A 25,248-nucleotide genomic window follows, 5' to 3' on the forward strand; every position below is an offset into this window, starting at 1 on the left:
CTAAGAGAAAGGGAAAATTGAAATCACATCATATACCCCCTTTAAGTGCAATAAACATGAAAGAGCTGCCTGCACATACATCGCATTGAAATCAGCCGCATATACAAACAGAAATCCACCCAAACAGCCACCGCCACACACGTTAATCCCTTAAAGGGGGCTTAAGGACATGTCTCAAAGGTATGATCCCTGCAGAGGAGTCTGTGCGTAATTAACACTGTCTGTGTTTTTGAAAGGTAGAGCCAATTACAAAGAAACAGACGAGAGAAACAGAACAAAAAATGAGAGAAACTGGTGGAGTTCTTCTATTCTATGAGATGTTTTGGAAGACAGACAGGGTCAATTTAATGTTCTCATCATAATTCTAAAATTCATATCAAAGGGCAAGAATAATGAACACAGCAACTACAACTCAACCCTTCATTATGACGGATATTACAGCTAATTCTCACCTCACTTTAAACAGTTTGAAGAGTGTAGGGAAAGACAAACTTGGAAATGAGCAGAGATGAACTTTAAAGGGGTACACTGAGGAATTTTCACTCAGAAATTGCTTCAAAATTTCAATTAATTACAAAGAAACAGCAAGTTACAGTAAATCTTTTTGAAAAAAAAAATCTATGTAACTTAGTGTAGAAAGAAAGAAAGAAAGAAAGAAAGAAAGAAAGAAAGAAAGAAAGAAATTGTCATTATTTACCATGTTGCGACTTTCCTTCTTCAGTTAAACATGTTATTTAAAGTTATTTTTTGTTTTGTTTTGTTTTGTTTTGCTTTGTGTTGCTTTGTTTGGTTTTGTTTTGTTTTGATTAGTTTTGTTTTATTTTATTTTTATTTAATTTTTTTGGTCCATACAATGATATTCAAAGGCAAGCTTAATTGTTTGGCTACCAGCATTCTTCAAAATACAGTGCCTTCTTTTAGAAGATATACAAGTTTAGAATGACATGAAGGTGAGTAAAGGACGAAATAATCTTTATTTTATTTTAGTTTTATTTTATTTTAGTTTTTTGTGTGTGGAGTGAACTATGTTTATAAGGCAGGTCAGTTAGTCTAGCATTTATTTGTTTCTTTGTTTTATTCAAAAACATTTTGCTATGTCTCAAACAAATGAAAAAGCAAGTTTAGTTGTTTACGTGTAAGATTCTAGCAGACAGTGGCAACGGTACATCTGCATCGAGCAGTGTAAGCATGGTAACAGCGGATATAAGGTGTTTCCAAGGCAACCAAGGTGGATCTAGAAGTGATAGCAGGTATGGACAGACTTGTCTGTTCATCAGAAACTATTAAATTAATTTTAGTAGTTTCTTTAATCATCTCTGTGATTTATAGGGTCTTTTATACTTAGATTTCAGTGGACTCTCTTTTAATAACAGGAAGACAATGAACACCATCTGAGATTCAATAATTAAAAGTGCTCAAAAGATAAGATTCTTGTCTTTTTCTATAGTTTTACAGGCCGATTGAATAAAGCTCAGAATGACGGTTGGCAAAATATGATTATGCGAAAAGCTAAATTAATTATAGGATGAACAAAGATATTACTGATGAATATAGAGAAGATTGGTTTCAATCAGTCAGACTAAGATCAAAACAGAATTCAACAGAGTTTGGACTGGGTAGGTAACAATTATGAAGATGCCATTTTTGGGAGCAAATCATTGTATTTTAGAAACATTTTCCAAAATGTATCTTTCTTGTACGTGAGTAAAACAATTCTAAATGATTTTTAAATAAGCTAAAACAATTCAATACTATCTGATAAAGCCTTGTCAAGATAACTGGATTAGCTTAACTGGATTGATTCCTTTGAACACTGAAACCTTTGTACACTATTACAAAAATGGACTATATACAATGTTAGATTGAAATTGTCTGTAGACCTTGGGCTTAATTTGATAAATCATGCACCAGAAAATGAACTGAAGTGACAGGAATCGCTAGGTATGAGTGAGTGAAAGATAGAAGAACTCTCTCTGTCCGGTCTGACTTTGCCTCTGTCCGGCTGGTCTCCATGGAGATCGGCTAAATTAAGTAAGTGGACTTTCTCTCCATGATGAGAAATGGGCCATGAGGTTTATGCATCCTTAGTACCCTCCAGAAGCCCCCCAGAGATACACACACACTGTGTGTACAGGCACAAGGACATCATAGGATTCTGTACATTTATTAGGACTGAAGCATCTTGTTCCGTTCTAAAAAAAAAAAAAAAAAAAAAAAAATGGTCAACTGGTTATTGTCAGAAAATAAAGTCAGAAATCAGTTTATTTTGGACTGATGACCAGCTGACAGTGCTTTACAGTGGCAAGTTAACATCTGTGTACAAGAGTCAGTTTATTTGACATTACACAAAAATGCCATGTCCGACCAATCAGAATCCAGCTTTTGAGAGAGACACATAATGTGTCTTCACCTTTAAAGGATTTGACACCAAGCATGTCCATTATAGCAGAGGGCGTCTGAGGCCACTTGTACAGGAACACCTGACAAGCACCACGTGTTGCTTTCCCCGTACGCTAACACTCTCTCCTAACCTTTTCATTGGAAAAGGCTTCATTGATTTAAACAGGCCACAACCATTTCGCCTGCCATGGACAGCCTGTGGGAGCCCCAGGGGGTCTGCTGACAGCGGGGCATTGGCCCAGCATGTGGTGCCTATCTGGGGACCGGGCAAGAGCCCACCTACCTGGATAACTAATGCTTACCACTGCGTCCTGTGTTGGCAAGTAGATTTCAAGTTAGAAAGTGCTGTGTACGTGTGTGTGTGTTTAAGTATCTGTGAGTGGGAGAGAAGGAGAAGAGAGAGAGAGAGAGAGAGAGAGAGAGAGAGAGAGAGAGAGAGAGAGAGAGAGAGAAAGTGATTAAATGTGGGAAGGTGTTTGGAACTGAGAATATAATGGAAGTAAACATAACTATCCATGTAGAAGAGCACTAATAAATAGAAATGAAATGCAGTTCCAAAAGCAAACAACAGGGGGCAGCACAGAGCTGGAAACTTGAACGGAACAGAAAGTACAGCCGCCTTTTCTGCTTTCCCCTTTGGAAGGAGCAGATGTAATGTTTTGCTTGCATTGATTACATGTCCAAAGACTCCTTTAAAACAAGGAAACCACCCTTCGTAGATACAAAGAGTGAAATGTAAAAAAAAAAAAAATAACGACATTCAGATTAGCTTAAACTGTCCTGCTGTGAGTTCTAATACTAGCTCCCATTACCTGGCTTGAACAGTTTGAAGCTGATCTGACTTGAGATATTAATATCGGCTTGCTGTACTCTGCTCATAAATGGGAAGGCTGATTGGTTTAAAATGAGCTGCAGCACAAAGCCTAAATTGACATTGAAATCTATTGACTTGCCGAAGACTGAAACAGGGCCGGAATACCAACGGAGAAAGGGATTAAACAGACTCATTCTTCATGAAATTAGGAATTCCTCATGAGGACAGAAAAATCTGCCTGTCTGTTTCATTATCTATCTATCTATCTATCTATCTATCTATCTATCTATCTATCTATCTATCTATCTATCTATCTATCTATCTATCTGTGTCTGTCTGCAATATATCTTGCTCTTCTCATTTTTTTCTCGCTCGTTCCCCTCATACTGTCTGCAGTGATTTGTATAGACAGCTCTCTACCTTACCAGTAAAGCAGGCATGCCCAGTCCCGGCCAAATGGTCTACAAGAGCCAGTGGCCCACCCTAAGGCAAACATATCCCCCCTACCTCTGTCTTACACAATCTCCATCACCACACCTGCGTACGCAGGCATTCAGATTCCAAAAGAGGGCAGGGCTCAACTCAACTGTGACAAATACGCTACAATAGGATAGAAGCCCAACTGTGCGTGGCATATACCATGGAACAAATATCACAAGTCCCTCCATACGTGCAGATAAATGCGGAAAAGAAATCTTTCTCTTTCTGCCGCTCTCGTCAGCTCTGTTTACAGTAGTGTGTTGGGAGCTACAGAGCCAGTGTCATCACACAAAAGGCCACACTGTCAGCATCTTTCACCTCTCGCCACAGGGACACAGAGTGTGTGTATGATGTGTATGATGTGTGTGCCTGTGTGAGCAATGGATAGAGAGTATTCAAGAAAGAAAGAAAGAAAGATTAAGAGATGAGACAGAGAGATAGAGAAAGAGGTCCATTCTTGAGCTGCTTAAGCAGAGTGCTTCAGACATTGAGTAAGTGCTGAAAGCTGCCCAGAAGCTTTAGCTGGACATTAGTGCCCAGCTCAGCAGAACTTCCTGTGGATCCATCTGCTAAAGTAAGCCATCAGACAGCTGAACCTCGGTCCAGACAGACAAGCCTGACCCCGCTAATCTAGTCTGCCTTAAAAACACCAAAGGAAAGGCTATTTTTTCCTGAGGTCTGTATTGGGAAAATAGTATGGTATTCAACAAATAACTTTTGTGTTTCACTTATGTAAGTGCCGATTTAATCTGGCCATTGTATAAGAAGTGTTAATACGATCAATGAAAATGCTTACAAATCATTACAGTCATTACCAAAGAGCTTTTAGATACCAAAGAAGAGATTAATTATTATGATGATAATTAAACATATTTAATTAAATTGTACTGTTGAATAAAATATGACAAGGCAACACTAAATGCAATGCATTGTGTATTCACAATATTGTATTATTACAGAAAAGTCATAATAACATTATTTCAGCGACCCAACAAGCACTTACTATGCTTTATTTATTTGATTTTTTTATTGTAAAATAAAAGTCTGAACTGTTGGAACTGAACTATAAAAATTAAATGCTGACTAAAATCCTATTTTATTTTAAGCCAGAGACACACTGCACGATTTCCGGCTGTCCCAGACGAAAGATTGGCTGGGACAGCCGAACTATGCCATACTATGTCAAACTAGTGAGAGAGGTTCAAAGATGGCTATTGTCAGGGTCTTGGAACCAAAGATAGCCTACGATAGTTTTCTGACAGCTTCAAAAATTCAGCAAGATCATTGCACAGTGTGTTTGCTGCTACAACCCACATTTACTGACCAGCCAATAAAAATACGACATGAAATCAATGCGACATGGCGCTAAAACTTAAAACTGCTTTCCTTAAGCTCTTATCCCTTCCTCTTTCGCTGCTTCCACTTTTTTCAGCACACATGAAAACTTCAGCTGTTCTTTTTGTTTACCACTAGTGTATACTGATGACATTTTATTTTTCTATAGTAACATGCGTCGTAGCATAAGTCAATAGGTCATCATCGTACAGTCTACATGCATATCATTCCCAAGATTATTAGATCCATGTCGCACAGTGTGATATCTGCACTGATCTTCTAGGATTGCTAAAATCGTGCAGTTTGTAGAAGGCTTTATTTAAGTAAAATTGGAATTACTGAATATGACACGACTGCGACTAAACTAAAATGAACACGGCTAATACAGTAAGCGGTAGTATTTCAAACGTCATATTTCTGTCTGCTCAGCCTTCTGCTATGAAATATTAAAGAGTAGCTTGACAGTGTGCTTTAAGCACCTACATAAAATTCTTATCCAGTAACAGCGGCTTAACAGACATTCATATGTTAAAAATCAATATTTCTCCAACCTGTCGACAGTGTGCTGTAGTGATTGAGGCAGTGGCCTCTCACTCTGACATTGAGCTTGAGGGAACAAGGTCGGCCTTCCAGCTGTCATCGCAGCCCTGGTGTTGTATAATTCTCGTCGGCAGCTCTATTTCGTTTTTTCCCTCCCAAACATTGTTGATTCATTTGGGAGATGGGCGAGGAGAGGGAGGAAGCCGAGGAAGAGCGAACAGCTCGGACGGTCTAGAGAGAGCCAGATTAAAGCCGACACAAAGAGCGTTTTGATTAGGCGTCATGGCCGGCGCTGCGTGATGACTTTTTATGCTATCTACTGCAGTCACGCGTGACTAAAGCGTTATTTGACGCAAAACCCCAGCCAGGGAGCGGAGAGGTCATAAATGGCATTGACTCATTGTCACATTGCTAATAATTGCAGCTTGCTGGAGATCGTTAACATACTTTTTACTTGTCCTGCAATAAAAGAGCCATATTGCTATACGGGTTTGTGTGAAGGGAAAGACGACGGAGGAGGATCTTCCCTCGCTTTTCTACAGGTGTGCTCTGGTTAATCTGTCTGTCATCTGTTGGCAGTTGTTTGTTGTGTAAGCTGGTGTGAGGGAACAGGTGGGGCATGGTCCTGAGTGAAGATAATTAAACACCTTTGAGAAGGAGAGCCCTTCATTGCTCTTCTCTTTCTCTCTCTCTCCATCTTCCTCTCTGACAACGCGGTATGGTAATGTAGGCCCTTGACTTTGGGAACTCAACCCCGGGTTCAGGATGTGTCACTCACTGGGGGTCAGTAGGGGGCGCACTATCGAGCTCAATTACCATGGGCTGTCAATCAAACGGGCCTAGCATATAGCTATTAGTCATTATCTCTACTTTAAAGGACACAGATACCCTTCAAAATTAAAAGCCTTGTAACACAATGCGCCAGTGCATTAACAGAGGATTATCTGAGTACATACAGTAGATGCTTGTACTGTATAAGGGTTTCAAAAAGATATTAGCAGGGTTGTTGATTGATGAAAAGTTTAATCAAATTAATTACTAGATATGATTTTTAATAAAACTAAATTATTTGCAATTAGTGCATTGCATATATCAATATTTTGGAGCGTTGCTTGGAGTAGCATATAGGTCAGGGGGTTGATTAAATGAGCAAAATGTTTGCAGAAATTTTGCATATTAAACAAATTTATAAATGTGTTTAGTGTCACATAGACCATTATAATAGTGATTTGGTGAGCAGGGATTAAAAAGAACAAAAAAAATAATACTACTAATAATAATATTACTTTCTTTATATTAATATAATGTTGAAAATAGTTGTGTAAGCTTATTATTATTATTATTATTATTATTATTATATTTCTTATTTTTTTTTTTGTGTGTGTGTGTGTGTGTGTGTGTGTGTGTGTGTGTGTGTGTGTGTGCAATCCGTGAATTGTTTTTTTTTTTCTCTTTTTTTTTTTTTCACTGCAAGGACGTGATGAACTGATAGTTCAAAAGAACAGAATTTGTTTGAAATATAATTCATTCATTCATTCATTTATACAATGTAAAAGTCTTTCCTGTCACTTTTTTAATCTGTCTTGCTAAATACAGAACATTTTTGTTCCAAAATATTTTTTTTATTTTTTCTTTATAATTTAATTGTATTTTTTTTAAATGTTTGGTTCATATATACAGTAACATATATAATCATTATAAATAATAACAGTCCAATAACACAGTGAATTTGGTTGGATATTACAATAGACTGAAATAAGTACTAAGGCGTATGTAAAGAAACTAAATCTTTACATAAATGATTAGTTTTTGTGAGCCAAATCCGCACGCAAACTCATGCAAATGCACAGATAGACGTAAACATCATCTCCTTGAGCTTAGTGATGTTTAGAGACGTGTCATAAATCCCGACTCACACAGAGCGTCTGCCTCACACAGTGGCCGTAATTACCAGAGAATCCTCCAGAAGTATTCTCATATCACGGCAGGACTGGCTGTCGAGAAGGATTATTTCCCCGCTCTCCGACTACAACACCGATGGCTAGCCAACAGAATGGACTGTCAGCTTGTATAATCACCCCAATAAAAAAGCACAGACCTCGTATTCCGTCTCAGTTCTGCGGAAGCCATTTTAAACCCTCATATTAAAACCTCTCTTTCTCTTTTTCTCTCTATCTTACCCCTCTCAGCTCTTTTCTAATGCGATCAATTAATTACTGCATTTCATTAGCACAAGATCATTCATTCTAATGTGATGTGGAATATATTACATTAGGATAACAAGAGTCTCAATGCACAGCAATAATCCTATAGACAGCAGAAATACTGTCTGCTACACTCAAACAAGTTCAGTATTTGACATGTTGATCCACAGAGTTCATTTTTAATGATTAAAGCGGATCTCAAAACAGACCATAGCTATCTTGGGTGGGACTATGTGCAAAACTGTGACATGTACGGTGATTTACTAGATGTTGGGTCTAGGTTGAATATTTTTAAGGGTCAAAAATTAAAGAAGGATCAATGCAAAAATTAAAAGAAATGCCATTGTAACATTTATTTTTTTTTTTGAGTTTGTTTGTTATAAGTTTAATGCTTAGTTTGAAAAATGAATAATAAAATTAATAAGATAGAGAATTACTGATAAAAATGGTCTATAATCTAGTCTATTATAAATACTATTTAACTCTAAATTGGTTTGTGATATGCAAATTCATGCATTTAATATTTGGGTCCCATTTTATATTAAATGGCCTTAACTACTATGTACTTACATTTAAATTAATAATTTGATACAACACACTTTTTGTGCACATGCATGTTTAAAAAAAAAATAAATAATAATAATAATAAAATACCTGCATGTAATTACATCTGTTATTAATTTATGTAATTATATTTATAGCATATAACACAAGTTTATTTTTTTTTTCAATACAATATGAACACAATAAGCACATTGAACCAATACTTGTATATATTTTGTTGCTAATTCAGGTAGGATGCTGACTTAGAAGGTAAATACCTGTATGTAGGCAGCTAGACAGCAAGGCAGCTTGTGCTATATGGTTAAAATCAAATATTCCCTCATGAGGGTAAAAAAAAAGGCGCTTAAAATCAACATCAGATGGCCAATAATATATAAAATAAATTGATTTCTGTATCCATGAGCCTCTGAGTTCTGTGATGTCAAGTGATTTGAGGAGAATCAAGCGTTCAGATCAACACTAACACGATTACTGAGCCCATCATCTCTCCTCACTGTGTATATTTATATGCTTTTTCCTTCACTCTTCTCTTTGTGTGAGTGATCATGTGTGTGAAAACTCCTCATGCTGCATAAGTTAAGGGACTGATGTGAGGAAAACTGGCCGGCCATAATCCACTTACTGATGTAAACACACAGATCTCCATTTACAGGAACGGCCTCTGATCCAATAACACACCTTCGCCCCTGGAGGGAATGAATGTGTGTGCCTGTCGAAATGCAGAAAAAGTTGAGACTGGAATGGTTTGGACTGAAGTATTATTGGCAATCTTTAAAACTGATATCAAAATATAAAGACTAAATTCAGATCTTGAATTCTGTGATCCATGCTTGATGGTTAAATGAGCTTCCGCAGATATTTAATCACTAGTGTGTGTGTGTGTGTGTGTGTGTGTGTGTGTGTGTGTGTGTGTGTGTGTGTGCGTGCGTGCGTGTGCGTGTGCGTGTGAAAGGAATCTAGACTACTGCCTATCCAAGATTAGTTAACTAGCCTGTCTTTATTTCTTTGTTTTCACCATTTCTTGTTATGTAGCTGAAAATGGAATTATTTCTGACTGTCTGGGACCTTGAGGACAGACAGAACGAGAAGGAATAGATGGAGTGAGAGAGAATGAGAAAGACTAGAAAAAAAAAATAACAAGGATGGGTAAAATATTTTCCAACCTGATGCCAAGGACGGCAACAACAACAAACGGCACCTTATATTTCCCCTGATACATTCCCGAGCCACTCTTATCATTGTGTTTACTGTGCCTATGAGCTCAACAAAACATGGCTGCTGTGTTTAGACAGACATGCGCCCACATCCGCACAGTTAAGGCTGGGGATTGTGGAATTTAAGTCTTTTGTTTTGCTAATTGCATTCAGTTTGTCCAGGAATCCTTCACTTTGTGTATTCCTAATGTAATCCGACACAGACAAAAGGAGGATGAACAGGGGTGGATGTTCTGGAGCGGACAGGGGTTAAGCGCCTTGTTGCAGGCAAAAGCCAATGGTCAAAAGGACAATGATCAGACCAGGAACTGAACTGCTAAAGGCTACTCACATCTGTGAAATGCAGTTTGGACTGACAAGACCAGTGACAATAGCTGGTTCCCATCACCCTGCTTTTATGTGAGTTTTGAAGTATCACATCAGAATCGGGGGATGGAAATGCTGAATTTCAAATAAAAATGCCTTAATTCGCAAAAAAAGAGATTTACGCTCGCTTGAGGTGGTTTTTTGACGAAAAAGGGTTAATATGAATAATGGGAGATGGAAATGCAGTTTGCAAATAAATTCCTCCAAGCGCATCAAAAAAGTAATGTGACTTTGCGCTACGGGACGGTAAATCCCGACTAACCAGTGGACCTACGATCTTGTTCCACAGCATCTGACATGTTGTTATATTGTTTAATTGCTTCCCGGAACTGTTAAACGACTGCGTTCCCAAACAGCAGCATCCACCTCCGAAAGCAATAACCACAATATATGTGTTTTGTCTGCTTTAATTAATTCCATACATATATACATTTCCTTCTGTGGGAAATAACATGTAGTTTTAAAGTTTTTATTTTCATGAATAAATCATTCAAACCAGTTTTGTGAACCAGATTAACTTATCAACTGAAAAAAGTCTGACTTTTAAACTTTCATGTCAAGTATTTCAGTGAATCAAGACTTACGTTCAAGTCTATTTGCTACATAAAGCTTTTGTATGTATGGCTTTCAGAAAACTTGGATCATATCACACAAGCTGTACAGAGCATTTTTATTATCTACCATATTCATTTTGGAGCAATGTTTGCAACCCGAAGGGTAAATGATAATAGATTTCCATTTTTGATTGAACTATCCCTTTAACTCGACTGCGTAAAGATGAGAAAGAGAGAGAGCAAGCTGTCATTCATAAATATGGCTCTAAAACCAGAGTGTCTCTCTCTCTCTCTCTCTCACACACACACATATTCCAGTGTCCTTCGTTGATAACAACGAGTAACCACATACAACCACACATGACACAAAGAACCACATCCTCTCTCGTTTCTAAATCAGACACAGCATCTATTCTCATATCCCTCGCTCTCTTTCTCTGTGTCCACCCTTTCCCCTCTCTAATGAAACGTTGCAAAGTGACCTGCTGGGGCCCCCGGCACAGACAGCATGGGAGTTTTGAACTTGCTTATGATACTATTATTAACATGCGTGGCGGTGGGCCCTTGTGATGCCTCGCCGTGATAAATGAGCATTCGTTAATTGGATGTTGAAAAAAAAACTCCCGTTTCCGAAGCTTTTGACACATCCATATCCCAAAAACTACCGACTCCTGACGATTTTGCAATTAAATAATGGCAGGCAGGAGGAATAGCGGTTCTACAGGACTGGTGGGCAGACTGATTACTGGAGGAACGATATTAAAGAATGCGGCATAAACAGATGATACAAAAGGGACGGCACCACCTGAGCTACCGGGGGAGAGAGGGAAAGGGTGCAAAAAAAAAACAATTATCCATCTAAGAACCGAGATGAGACAAAAACTCTGTAAATGTGTCAGGAGCTTTGGTTTTGAGTCATGTCAATTTGTGTCAAGATTAATGCAACATTTTGTAGATTCAGTGGAGTCCAAAAGTATAAAGCCTCCAGTGAAATTGGTTTAATTTAATACTCATTTTTTGTATTACAGTTTATATTATCAGGACAACAGCTGAGTGAAAAGTTGAATTTAATTATTGAATAATGGCTTAATATTTGGTGTGTACTTGTAGATCATTGTTACTCAACTTTCTGACTGTTTTTTGAGTGTGAACAGAGTAAAATAAGTAACTCAAATAATTATAATTAAAGAATAATTGCAGGTAAAAGGTATGGGGAGAAGTATTTATTGAAACATTGTTTTGAATTATTTTAAATGATCTTGAGAACCTTTTCTTTGGATTAGATGAACTCCACAAGTTTGTGCAAAACCTAAAAAAAAAAAATAATAATCTGTTTATGTTTAGGTTTGAACAAAATTTGAATTCCAATTTCTGAATGCAGACTCAGACTTTTGGATGGAGGCCGGGGGGTAAATTTGCATTTGGCAGGAGCTCTGAAATATAGGGTTCTCTCCACTGGCAGCCATCTTGCAGAGTCTCTTGGAGAGTTTCTTTGCTCCTGACAGTTCACCATCATAGCCAGTTACAAATGCGGAGGTGCTGTGGGTTTAGGCAAGATGTTCCTTAGTAATTCCACCCCGCAAACAGACAGAGACCAAAGACTAACCTGAGTCGAGAGGAGATTTGCGAGCTCATAAACAGTTAAACCTCTTTCTCTCCTAATCACCTTGTACAGATAAAGTGTCTTTCCTCTGGGCCCCGCTGCAAACTCAGAAAGAGACTTTTGTACACTGCCACATGCATCAGTGTAAATCCCACATAAAGAACATCTGCTATTACAGTTTCTCAAACACCACCCAGAGCCAGTCAGCTTTAAAAACACTTTATTTTTGTACATCATTATATTCCCAATGCTACAATGCCTCCATCGGCACTTTCTTTGCCAGACAGAGGGGTGGGATTAATTCATATGTGCAGATTATATACGGGGCCAAAAATTACATAGATACAAGAAGGAAGATTTAACAGCTAGTGTTGGATAAGCAAAAGTAATCCAAGCTTAACGCATGCACATAAAACAAAATGAAATTAACAAGAAGAGTGAGGGAAAGGGTTGGGAGACAAAAGAAGACGAAAAAGCACAAATAAAGACCATCAGGAAATTGTAATTTCCAAGCCTAAAACCATCTGGTCTTGACTGATAATCTGTTGACCAATTTGATTAGTATTAAAAATGAGTGGGTATTAAAATTGTACCATTTTTCATTCTTATTTATTATAAAAGAAAGGCAGATTTAGAGGTGATTTGGAAGCTGAGGTGGGGCAACGCAGTGTTTGTAGGATTTAAATTTGTAGGCATGTCTCACCTTGCACAATGCGGGGGTTATAGAATCCCCCAGCACTCATTTCACTCCTCTCAAAAAGTGGCCCATTTCTCTTCAGCCTCACCACCAGAGCAAAAACTCTCTGCACCATCAATTAATTTCATTCACTCTCTGAATTAGATCATATATAGTTCCCGAGGCTGCCCTAGCATGACATTGTCTGAACTCAGCTGAAGTTCACCTGCGTTGTGAGTTGAGGCCTGCCATTCAGGACAGACGAGTGAAAGTGGTGTCCATGTTGTTTTTAGCATTGATTAATGTCTCCAGTGGAAAGGCTTTTAGCCTGTTCCTGCTAGTCTGACGTCTGCTCATAATTAGAGGAAAATATTTACCCAAGTATCGTCTTTGTTGAAAAAAGGCAATTTGCCAAGTACTGGTGATGGCCCTGAACATTTGAAAACCATTAGGACAGTCAAATACTCGTCAAGTCAAGGCTGGGTTTAGTCATGTAATGTACTTTTCTTGTGACATGACTGAAACCTTTTAACACACACCTCTTTATCGATCTCAGATAAATGGCAACAGCTTTGCCGTCCTTAAATTTGACTTGCGTCTCTCATTTCTCTATTCTCTTCAGCTTTGTCAATTTCAGCACAGTCTGAGGCAAATACAATGCCAAATCAAAGTGTCAGTCATTAAGTGTTTAAGTTATTCTTCTGATGGATGGCAAATTTACAGATTTGAATGAATGAATCATACTTAAACTAAAGTTTGTCATGGTTTATATAGTCAACGAAAAACATGGGTGTGATAAACATTACTGCATGTATTAGGATGTCTGAAAATTAGTGTGTGTATAAAAAGGTCCATAGAAATAGATTGAAAATAATAGTTTTCATGAAATAGCCAGGACACAGTTTAATATACAGAATATATATGGATGTAGTAAAGTTTTCATGAAATGACTTTTTGTAATTGTATTTGTTATAATGCATGTATTGTAATTGTTCTCCTTCATTAGTAACATCCTCAATGTCTCTTAGATTTTGTTACAGAGAAAAAATAGACATGATTGGAGTAACACATTACCTTCAAACCACTATAAAGCATGCCTTGGCAAAGCAGACTAAAATAATCATTATATAAAAGGCAGCACTGTCAGCCATATTGTTTCAGTTAACAGCAGGAGCTAGCGGTTCCTCCAAAGGGAACCCTGCAGCTCACTCGAATAAATCACCTCGTGTCATGTGTTCAAGACAAATGAGGGCTGCTAGCATTGCACTGTTAGCAAAATATCCTCACTCGTATGCAAGCCCTCTAAAGAACAGAGCTTTCCTTCATAACAGTGGATCGTTGCATATTTAAGCCACCTTCCGGATAACATGCAACCATGCTAAAAATGGAGAAAAAAAGAACAAAGCATTAAACCAAAACAGTAGAGGGAGCCTGACTTTAGCGCTTATTTCTATTTATCATCCTTCTTTTCTCTCTGACCATCAAAAAACCCTGAAGATTAGGCCTAGGCTGTAAGCAGCGGATGGTGGTTTTGTGGGGCGGGGGAGTCGTATAGTTTTTTTTTTTCCCCCTTTTTTTTTTTTTTTTTTTTTTTTTTTTTCCTCGTCTTCATTCTAGTTTTTTTTTCCGCTGATAAATCGGACACAAATATTTCTTCTGCCATGGCCTACTTGCTGAGACCTTGGCCTTATGCACAGAATTCAATTCCAATTTGGTCGCTTGGTTGTCTTGCTTGGTTTGTGTGCTTGTGTGCATCCTCACCCCGCAGGGTGGGTGTATTAGGTTTGTTGGGTATTGTGAGTGGATTGAGGAGCCCATCTTAGGATTTTTAAAATCCACCTCTCTCCGGTTTTGTCAGATCATCCGAGCACTGTGGCACTGAAATCAGTTGTGGGTAGGGGGTTTTTTTATCATTATGTCAATCCCAGTCCACCACCAGGCCCCCTTCACTTCAGCCAAATGTTTGCATCTTAAGAGAAGGCCTATGCCTAGAGATGTCAAAACAAAAAAGAAAGAAAGCAAGAAAGCACAAGAAAGAAAGAAAAAAGAAAGAGAGAATAAGAAAGAAAGAAAGAACGGAAAAGAGTAAGAGAAAGAAAGAAATAGAAATATGGGCTCAATCACCACATTAATTTTTAAGTAGAACAGCAAGAGCTAAGAAAGACTGACAGCAACATTGGGATGGAAAAAACAAGGGATACAAGAAGGCAGCAAAGCGAAGGAAAGAGAAGGAAAGCAATCTGATAAAAGTCCTTCGAGAATGGAAGGCTAGATTGTATGGGGAGAATATAAGAAGTCCATGACTAAACTCAGAGAGCCACGGTGTGTGTGGTAAACTCCCTCCACGGCCCTGCCTCGTATCGCCCATGGCCTAGTCATTATTTCCTTAGAGTAACCACACAAAAGCCCTGAACGGCCCACACACACCTTTTTGTTCGCATTCTAGTCCCCTCAAACCGGTGTGTCCTCTCTTGTTTTGTGTTGAAATTTCACTAATCCTTTTTTTCCGGCAAGGTTATAAATCCATTTCTTCTGTATTTTATGCCAGAGTCATTGTGATCTTGAGGTAATTGTCTTGCGTCTTGGAGTATTTTACGCCGGCTTCTCTTTACATAATGAAAAACAATCTTGGCTCCCTTTGGGCTCATCATCCCTCTTTCAAACTCTGTGCTCTTTGTACCTCTGAACATTTTTGTTCTTTTGTTTGCTGAATCGGCCCTTTTGTGTGTTGGCATGGTATGTGGGAGGCTAAACGTGCATGAGTAGAAAAAGTTTTCTCTACTGGTTTTTGGACTGCCATCCCTGGCTCTCCGTAAGGTTTTGGTGAACACGTGTGTGCGTTTTTGAGCACTTTCTAGTGGCCGTGCTTCTTCTTTGCCACATTTTGCAGCCCATGTTGTGACGTAGCCACTCACCTCGGGCGTGTTCTCCTAAGGGTTTTCAGGTGAACACGTGGTGTGATTGCGTTTTGCAGCCAAAAAGACTAATCCTTCAAAACGGCAGCGGGGAGCATACAGTTTGTGGAGAGACTTGAGATGACTCTTTTTTGTTCCAGGCCCCAGGCATATTTTACATGACATTTCAATAATTTGTTGCCAATGCATATTCACCTCACAACAGGCACCCCATGAAAAGCAATGCCAAAAAAATAATTCCCCTGAACTGTCAGGTGTTTTATTTTTGTTGTCTAGCTGCCGCCACGACGATTTCCTTTCTACAAACTCCCTGACCCTTGCACTGTTTTTCAATTGACATGCAATTTCTAGACATCAAGGCACTTGCTTGGAAAACATTCAGATGCTGATGAAAAGAAAATGCTGCCATAATGCATGACTTGAGCAGTTTGACAGAACTCTTTCTTTTCGTCTCGTTTGTTGCACGATCCCCCAAAGTTTATTTTTAGAAAGAAAGGGATTAATTCTGTTAAATGTGATAGTTTGAGAGACGGTCGCCTTTTTTCTGTTCGTGAAAAGGTCACGGTTCATGCTGAGAGGTGCGGGACAGAGGCACAGCGAGAGCTTTGAGGTGAACCTCTCAAATGCCACCATTGACACGTGCAGAAACGTCTCCTCCTGTCACACTCATATCTGCCTCACCTACATTCCTTCTCTCTGCGAGCGGAACACCAGCCTGTTTTCTTGTTTAATAAGACAAAGGAGGACGAGTGAATGGAAGGAAGAAGAGAAAAAAGAATGCCAAAATGCCTCCAGTGGCTTTGCTTCTAGTGCTGCAGGGATTGCATCTTCCTTTTCTCGCCTTGAGCTCTCGCTGCAGTTTGGTAGTCTACTCATTACATCTCAAAACAGGGGCATATCTTATACTAGGCCAATGCCAAAGGGACCGCTGGAAAACCCTTCAGAATGGATCACATTTTGCAGCAAGAGAAAGAAATATTAGGTGGGGTCGGGGGGGGGGGTACTGTAACGGATAGTGAAAGTAACCTTCACGGCCATTTGCCGCTGTTAATTTTCTTCTTTCACTGCAAAGCGATCCATCATATTTAGCTAAACATAGATGGGTGGTGTTGTCTGATTGGTGCAAACAGCAGTCATGTGATATGCTTGGCAGGCAATGAGACCATTAATGATATGTCAGGGTGTTAAGATACAGATTCGATGACTTTTCGGCCTCCTCCGATCTCTCTCTCTCTCTCTCCTTCCATTCTCGCTTTATCATGTTTAATTTCCAGCTCGGTAATTAAGCTGATCCGATACCTCATGTGATTGCAGGTACTTCAAAGTCTTGCCACAAAGTGATGGTGAGTGTCTCATTTATTTGAAAGGTCTTGCGGGCCATCTCCGCTAATGCCCTGCCTTGGATTTTAATAAGAGCACTCAAGAGAAACAGCCTTCAAACACAATATCCTAATGTTCCAAGAACTTAAAAAATAGCAGTAAATAAAAGCATTTGACCAAAGAGACTGAGTGAAATGTTACCCTCATGTTTCTCCCTATGCATTTTAATTCAAACACATATTCAAACTATCTTCTCCATGCAGCTCTGTATAGGTTAAAAGTATTTTCTGACATGAAAGAGTTGCACAATTTTATAACGGGGTTACAGAATTCTCTATACTTTGGCTGCAGTACAGATAAAACACTAAATCTTCAATGTTGTGAGGCTATTGTGCGATTCCTTTTAACAAGCCTTGGAATACTGAATATGTATTCCAAGGCTTGTCAAGCCTTGGAGCTTGGGAGTCTTTCAATAAGCTCCAGCAAACGTCTGACTCATTATTCCCCCTGGGTTATTTCCAGTCAGAGGACTTTGGGAATTCCTGGAATGAGTGACTGCGACAACAGAACATCAAAAGTTAAGAAACTAACTGCTGTGAATGCCAAAGGTTAGCGATGTCAATCAAACATGCAAAAAAAAAAAAAAAAAAAAATGCACAAAGTAACATAACAACCAGTAAGCCTAACTAACTGGCTGGGGTCATCCAATGAGCAAAATCGAAATAATACTGTAGTACTATTCGAACCCTTTAATCAACCAAAACTAAATTAGCAGTTTTAAACTAGAACACTGTTGACCAAAAACATTGCATGCTTGAACATTTATTATATCATAACTTGGTTAAACATCCTCTTAACTTTGTTGTTAAACTCTCTCTCACTCTTTGAATTTATAAATTAGGATTATTTGAGATAATGAGAGACACATTCCTGAGGTGCAACATTGTGGATGATTGACTGTTGGAACAAAGCAGCCACAATTCAGAGGCCAATGTGAGCCAGATTTATTTATTTATTACCTTAGAGGGCAGTTCAGTTGTAGACATCAGGAATGGCTGCATAATTGCAGAGCTTCTAAAATGTTTAGTGCTTTTATGTTCAGGAAGGCTCCACCTGTTCACAAAAGCCAGGTGACGCACAAACACTTGGCAGGAAATACAAGTGAAATACTGCTTGTTTTATACAGGTCTAGTATGGCACTCTGCCTGAACAATACTTGCCACTTCACTGAACTCCCAAAGCCTGAAGTTCGCACACGCTAGAGGGGCGAGCTTGTTTTTGTTTCATACTGATTAAGAAAATCCACACGTTTTTCCCACCTCCTAGTGCTTAACGTCCTGACAGTCTCATCTAAAAGCAACTGGAAGATGATTTGCTGAGTGAAGTAAAGTATGACATGGTTACACAATTCAAACCACTAACTAACCAGAAATACCTGTTTTATCTTCTCAAACACAGAGAAGAGTATCTGTAGTACAACTGCATAACCAATTGCACTTCTCCTGTTTGTGAAAGGAATTCAAGACTGAATGAGTATTTGTGCTTGGGTGTTAATAATCCTGTTTAATGATGTGTGACTGTTTTTCAGTAAGACAGAATACACATGAGAATGCAAGTGTATATTTTAGCAAATAGATCAACCAGAAAACACGTCACATGCACACACTCAACACTTACAAGTGTAGCAACCTGCCCATAATCCTGAACCTGATTCCAATTTTCTGATAAAGAAGAGCTCTATTAACTCTTTAGCATTGTGTGACTATAACAAAATGACCTTGCGTCTCAGGTCGCTGCCGATGTGATGCTCGTACATCACACCAACCGCAGCAACTCGCTCCCATTGTCCCAAACTGACTGAAGCCACAGAGTCCAAACAAAAACTAGCAAAGGTTACACGCAAACTTTCTAATGAATGCAAATGTCAGTAAAAGGTGGCCTGTGATGCTTGTCATTGCTTTAGTGATCTCTCTCACTCTGCAATTATCGGCCCTGCTTGAGGTTCTGGTGTAAATAAAAAATGAGGTTTATTGGATTGAGGCTCTACCGAGCTCTTGAAATATGAATAGCTTTAATTAAAAGCGACTGGCATTGCCATCTGGCCCTCTGTATCCGGCTTCTCTAATGAAGTGAGTGTACACGCAGTGTTCATTTATTTATTTATCTGTTTGTTTGCTAATGGCCAAGTTGCTAAGACAAACTTGAGAGGTACAAGTAAATTGTACAGTTAACAAATATTATTTTTTTAGTACTACAAGTGAGTTTGTTTGTTATCTATAAAGTTGTTGCTTTTTTTTTCCCCATTTTCTTTTCCTTTAGTTTGAAGAACAAGTAAACAATCTTTACAGTTTTTTTTCTAACGATAAAGAACCTTTTGGACAATGGAAAGTTTGTATGGATCGCAAAGGTTCTTCATGGAACCATACACTATATATACACACAAGCAGGTACTATTTTACTTCAGTGTGTGAAACTTCACTAGTAATTTCTGAGTGAAAGGTGTTTCTATACCATTTTTTTTTTTTTTTTTTCAGTGTATCTTGATTTTTAAGAGTGTAGAGTACTATAATCAAGCAAATCAAAGCAAATAACAGCAAATATCAAGGCTAATCCAATACAATCTTCCCTATCTACATCTATCAGTGTGGAATGCTGAAAGTGAATCCTGAAACACAATTGCCAATAAAAACCTGTCATTGTTATGATTCATATACAGATCTGAAGTGATCGTTTCAGTTCCCATCAGCTCCAGTTGCACTACCATTGGGATTTTACTGATCCGAGAGCAGCTGTTGATAATATGAGGTTATATTCAGCCAGATCTCAATTCTTGCTTTTGAGACATATTATACACCCAGTATCTGCCCGCAGTCATGATAAGATTACAGAAACACTTAAAGCCTAACAAGCAGACTCTAGAGACAGACGTCTCCAGGGTTCAAACAGTGGTCAGAGATTTTTGCACAGTGTTCCTCTAGAGAAGGCCTATCTTTATCACTGGCAAATGCTCAACTGTCTCTAAGGAAAATAAAGCATTGTCTTTCTATCTGTTTTGTCTGTCTGCCATAATGAAACTACAAAGTTACAGGATAATAAGATCTAAGTGATGATGTCGGAAAGCCGAAAAAGCCTTGGGGAGAGAAGATGCAAGTCCCATGGTTCAGCACAGGGGAGTAAAGAGAGAGAAGGAAGAGATAAGAATGAGGAGTAGAGCAAATGTATTGAGTGGATGATCATCGATTGACAACGAGCAAGTCGAAGAGCAGGATTTTTCCAGAGAGTCAATCAGTCTCTCTCTCCCGCTCCGCTCGCTCACACTCTATTTCACAGATACATTCATGTGCACATTAAAGGAGGAAATATCTAATCGTTATTTACTGTCGATATGTTATATGTTTGTGCAGCATTTGTCCGTGCAAGAGAAAGAGAAATTGAAAAAGAGTGGGAGAGAGAGAAAGACAGAGAGAGAGAGAGCGTATGTTTTGGAAAACCCATCTTCACAGCAGGGCTTCTTCATTAGGGGGACGCCCAGTTACTGCCATGACCTTAATCCCAAAACAAACAAAAACACTCACAACCAAATCCTCAGCAGGATTCCAATCACACACATTCTTCACAAGCATAATGACCACAATTACAGACCTTCACTGATTCTTTCTTTTAAGTGATGGCATTTTGCCCATCTGTTAACTACAGGGGTGTCTGTGTGTGTGTCTGTATGATCTCCTGTCTATATTTTAATTGACTCAAGGTTATCAGAGCTGTAATATAGCATTAGGGAAGCAGCACTGTGAGGGGCAATGACTGCCATTTAACTGATTTAATTAAGTGCTTTCCATGAGAAGGACAACTGAGAAATGTTACCCTTTTCAACATGGAAAAACCAGCAACATTCTTTGCCGTCTTGTTGTGCCACAAACGGAGCAAGACGACCTTGTTTCATTTTCTCACAAAACACGAAAAAGCATAGCTTGCAGTGACTTAGTCTGACTTTTTTTTTTTCTTTCAAACAAACAAAACAAAGCTACCTTTAAATACTTGAAAAAAAATATATAATTTTTTAGCTGACAAATAACACTTGTTTTGGTTTTAAAAATTAATTTATACACACACACACACACACACACATATATATACATATATTTATATATGTAAATAGTTTTTAAAACCAAAATAAGTGTTTATTTGTCAGCCAAAAAGGTTTTATTTTTTTATAACTTTTAAAAAAAGTCATTTTTTATAATTTTTTATATAATATATAAAAAGTATATATATATATATATATATATATATATATATATATATATATATATATATATATATATATATAGTGTGTGCAGAGAGTTTTGTTTTAATCTTAGAATTTCCTCCTTGGGATACGTATGGGCATTTCACGTACTCAAGGTGCATATTCTTTATAAGACTAATTAATTTGACAAAGAATATTAACTTTAAGGATTGTCATTTAACTGTTTAATTTAATTAGATTATGTGTTTGTGTGTGTAATTTAGGTTTCACCAAATAAAAATAAGTGAAAATAAATCCCTGGATGAATGAAAGCATTTGTCAAAGGACAGCTTTATTACTAAATATTAATTTGATCATTTATATAATAAAGTTTGTATACAAAAATAACAATACAGAAGAAAAATAAGATTTGTGACCCCATGTAAATTAGGGCTATTAATGGAAACTACTTAAAAAAAAATAGCAATGTAATAACTATTACATTTTATTCGAACTTCAAAACACCTTAGTGGGTAACTTCTATAATCAAAAGACCACTTTGTGTATAAAACACATCTGTATTTTTGTTAAGGCATTGAAAGGTAATATATCTAAATTATGCTCAAGAGGTATGATCACACACTTAAAAGTGAGTATGGATGTTGTCTAAGTCCCCTGAGAGAGCATTAAAAGCATTAAACGAACCTAACACTGACCCAAAAGACTCTGTCAAAGCGGAACTAACCCACAGCATGCCTAAGCCAATTATAGAGCCAAACACACACACACACACACACACACACACACACACACACACACACACTCTCAGGACATTTCTTTCATGAAAGAGACATTGACAGCAACTTTGCTGGGTCGCAAGTGTGACCGGTTGTGTATTTGAGTGTGTATGAATCCCTGTGTGTGATGTTTGATAATGCATGAGCCCAGCAGAGCACATCAGCTTTGAAAATTTTCAGCATCAACTTCTAACTGCATTGAATGCATAAGCTATTGTACTAATGTTCACTTCAGCTCAGTTCTAAGCCGAACATAGTCTCCTGACTTTTCTATTTTCCCTATATCTCTCCCTCTCTAAACCCCACTCACACACACACACACACTGATTCTCCTAAAGATTGGGAGCAGCAGGGTGAGGCATCTCTTTTATTTATCAGAAAGTGATTCATCTGTTTGTTTGTATCTACCCTTGAAAGATCTTACAAGGAAGATAGAATGGAACAGGAAGAGAGGGAAAAGGCAGAGACATGAGGTGGCAAGAGAGAATGAAAACGGAGAGAGAACAGAGACAGAAAAAGAGCTAGATGAGAAGACAAATGGATCATTAAATGATTACTAATAAAACATCAGAGAGAATGTGTGTGCCTGCGCCTCTGTGCATTCATCCATCCAAATGTCCACAACTTCCTGGAACTGTACAATTTGAGACTGAATAAATGCAATGATAGCAGAATTAGATACATCGTTAACTTTCCTAACCTTTGAAATATTGACAATGGAATGATGATGTCTTTCGATAATATAATATATATAAGCCATACATGTCACAAATGAGACTATAAACAGCTTTTCAATACCCATCAGCATATGTTTCCTTAATTTTCCCTCCTGCTTGGGTCTGACTGATGGCCAAATTCACAGTTTTGATCTAATCAGCCTTGCATTGATCTCCTAGTGACCAATTATTTTTAGCTTAGTCTGAATTAGAGCCAGACTTTAATTGAGGCTAATTTGGTGCAGAAGTGTCTAAATGCAAAGGCTTCAGCTCCAACGCAGCAAGTTGGCAAAAACAACTTCCCTTCCTCAAAGCCTATTTAATCTACATTTAGGCCAATGTTCTCCTTGCAATAAATAAAGTAAAAAAAAAAAAAAAAAAAAAATCACACTTTTCAGTGATTTACCCATCTACCCAGTCAAAATTTTGACCTTCGACCTTCTACAAACCATGAGATTTTAGTGTCATACGACCGGTCTCAATGAGGTAACACAATACACAAGGCAAAATTTAGTGCTATGGACTTGATAACTTGACTCTAAGAGAAACCCTGGCTCCTGCTCTTCTAACATGTACTCCTAAGAGCAAGCAGAATAGACATTCCACAGAAAATGGCACGCCGAGCTCACACAATACACACCTGTTGCTGATAAAGTATCAAATGTGGACAAGACAGCCCTTAATGTTCGACAACTGCTACCGAATACCTCCCCAACAGTGGCTCCATTGATACAGACCCAACATTGGTTGGGTTGGTCATTAACAATGGAGGTAACTGTTGACCACAGAGAGCTTCTACAAGGGACAGGTAACTCAGCCACAATGAAACTAGATACACGCTCTTACTGTTCAAGCCCTTTCACCTGTTAAACCCCCACAATTTAAATAGCGCGATAGGCACGGCAGCATATCATACTGACAGTGATTACTGAAAAACAGCCAAAATTACTCAAGCGAAAAACTGTTCCTGAAAATGTGTTTTTTTCAACTCACCACGGCATAGTAAAAGTGAAGAAAATGATATTTTAATCTATTTATCTGGTACACACGCAAATGTCTTGTGAATTGATGTTTAAACGATGAGTTATTTGTCTCTAATGAAGCAGCCCTGACCTCATCTGATGCTACAAGAAAAGAGTTTTCAAGCTAATAAGTAGGCTATACTATGTTAACCGACCTTTAACTCTTACTGGGTAAACACAGCAAAACAAATGAGAATGAACTGTATATATATGGTAATTTTTTTTAAATACTTGTGAGCTGTTGAGCCAGTCACACTAAACACGACAATCACAGTTTCATACTTAGCCTGTAAGACAAACCTAGCAATTCCCGCCTATTCAGACTTTTCTATTCATATCTGCGTATAACCCAGCATCTGTAAATCTGTAGTGTCAGCGTAGCTGTGTGTGAGTGTGTGGCCTTTTGTGAGAATTTCCCTATCTCGTTGACTGATTAGTATGTCTCTTTTTATTTAGCTGTTTAGCTTAACTCTGACTTATCTTTTTTTTGTGTTTGCCCCTACCATTTTCCATATGCTCTGCCTCACCGACACTGCCATCGGGGCGTAGTCCTCTCATAGGCGTCTTCGGGTAGAGGGAGGGCACCTAGTCGGGGGGCCGGACGAGCTCTTGCTGCTGGGCGTCTCCGACTCCTCCAGGCCACTGTCGTAGCAGCTCTGCAGCGAGCCCTGGTGCGGGTCCTGTGGCTGGCTCACCACCGAGAAGGTCACTCGGCGGAACGGCTACAAGAGAAGAGATTTCTGGGGGGTCACTGGACTGAAGAGGTCGAAGAAGAGGGTGTTGATGTGGGGGGTGTGGGAGGGATAATTCTGAGTGAAAGTATGTTGCTATAGCTCTTGTTAGATTAGGGCACTGCGCTACATGCTACAAAATGACACAAACAGCTATTGGATTAATGGCTACACGTAGCTTGAAAGCAGCGCTTGGCAAGGCAAGCTAAAAAATAAACAAAACTATACTAATGAGCTTCACAGCACTTGTTTAATGATTTTCACAAGAACAAAAATGGTAGGACAGTAAGTTCAATGCCCACAGGAGTAAGTACAGATGCCAAAACTTGGCATTGTGGTTTAAATATAGCGGCGGAGGTCTGAAGGACATCAGAGTCTCCTTGTGTGGTTTACTTTATAGCAAAAACAGGACAAGAGGAGCAAGTATGGTCCCGATGGGAGATAGAATGGAACACATGGCTACAGGCTAATAAACAAGCGCATGGATCCACACACACATTTTTCAAAGTAACTAAAGAACAAATAGGTGAAAGGATGCACACAGGAGTAATAAACTGGTACACTGAGGCTCGTGTGAATTTGCTCTCTGCGCTCTGAACCCTTGATTTTCATTTCCTCTTTCTCTTGGTTTTTCTCAATTGAGGAATGGCACAAAAGACAGCACGATCGGAGGAGATGACTGACAGTGAACCGGGAAGGGAGACAAATTTTTTCGGTTTGTGCTGAGATCCAGCAAAAAAAATAAAGTCGGGAGATAAATTAAACTAGG

At 38.5% G+C, this 25,248-nt stretch overlaps 1 pseudogene; it reads right to left on the bottom strand.

The window, feature by feature from the left end:
- The window catches only part of LOC122138002, a 123,025-nt pseudogene that overhangs the window by 35,809 nt on the left and 61,968 nt on the right, over positions 1-25,248 (bottom strand).

The sequence above is a fragment of the Cyprinus carpio genome, chromosome B7 (genome assembly GCF_018340385.1).
Source record: "Cyprinus carpio isolate SPL01 chromosome B7, ASM1834038v1, whole genome shotgun sequence".
NCBI classification, from domain to species: Eukaryota; Metazoa; Chordata; class Actinopteri; order Cypriniformes; family Cyprinidae; genus Cyprinus; species Cyprinus carpio.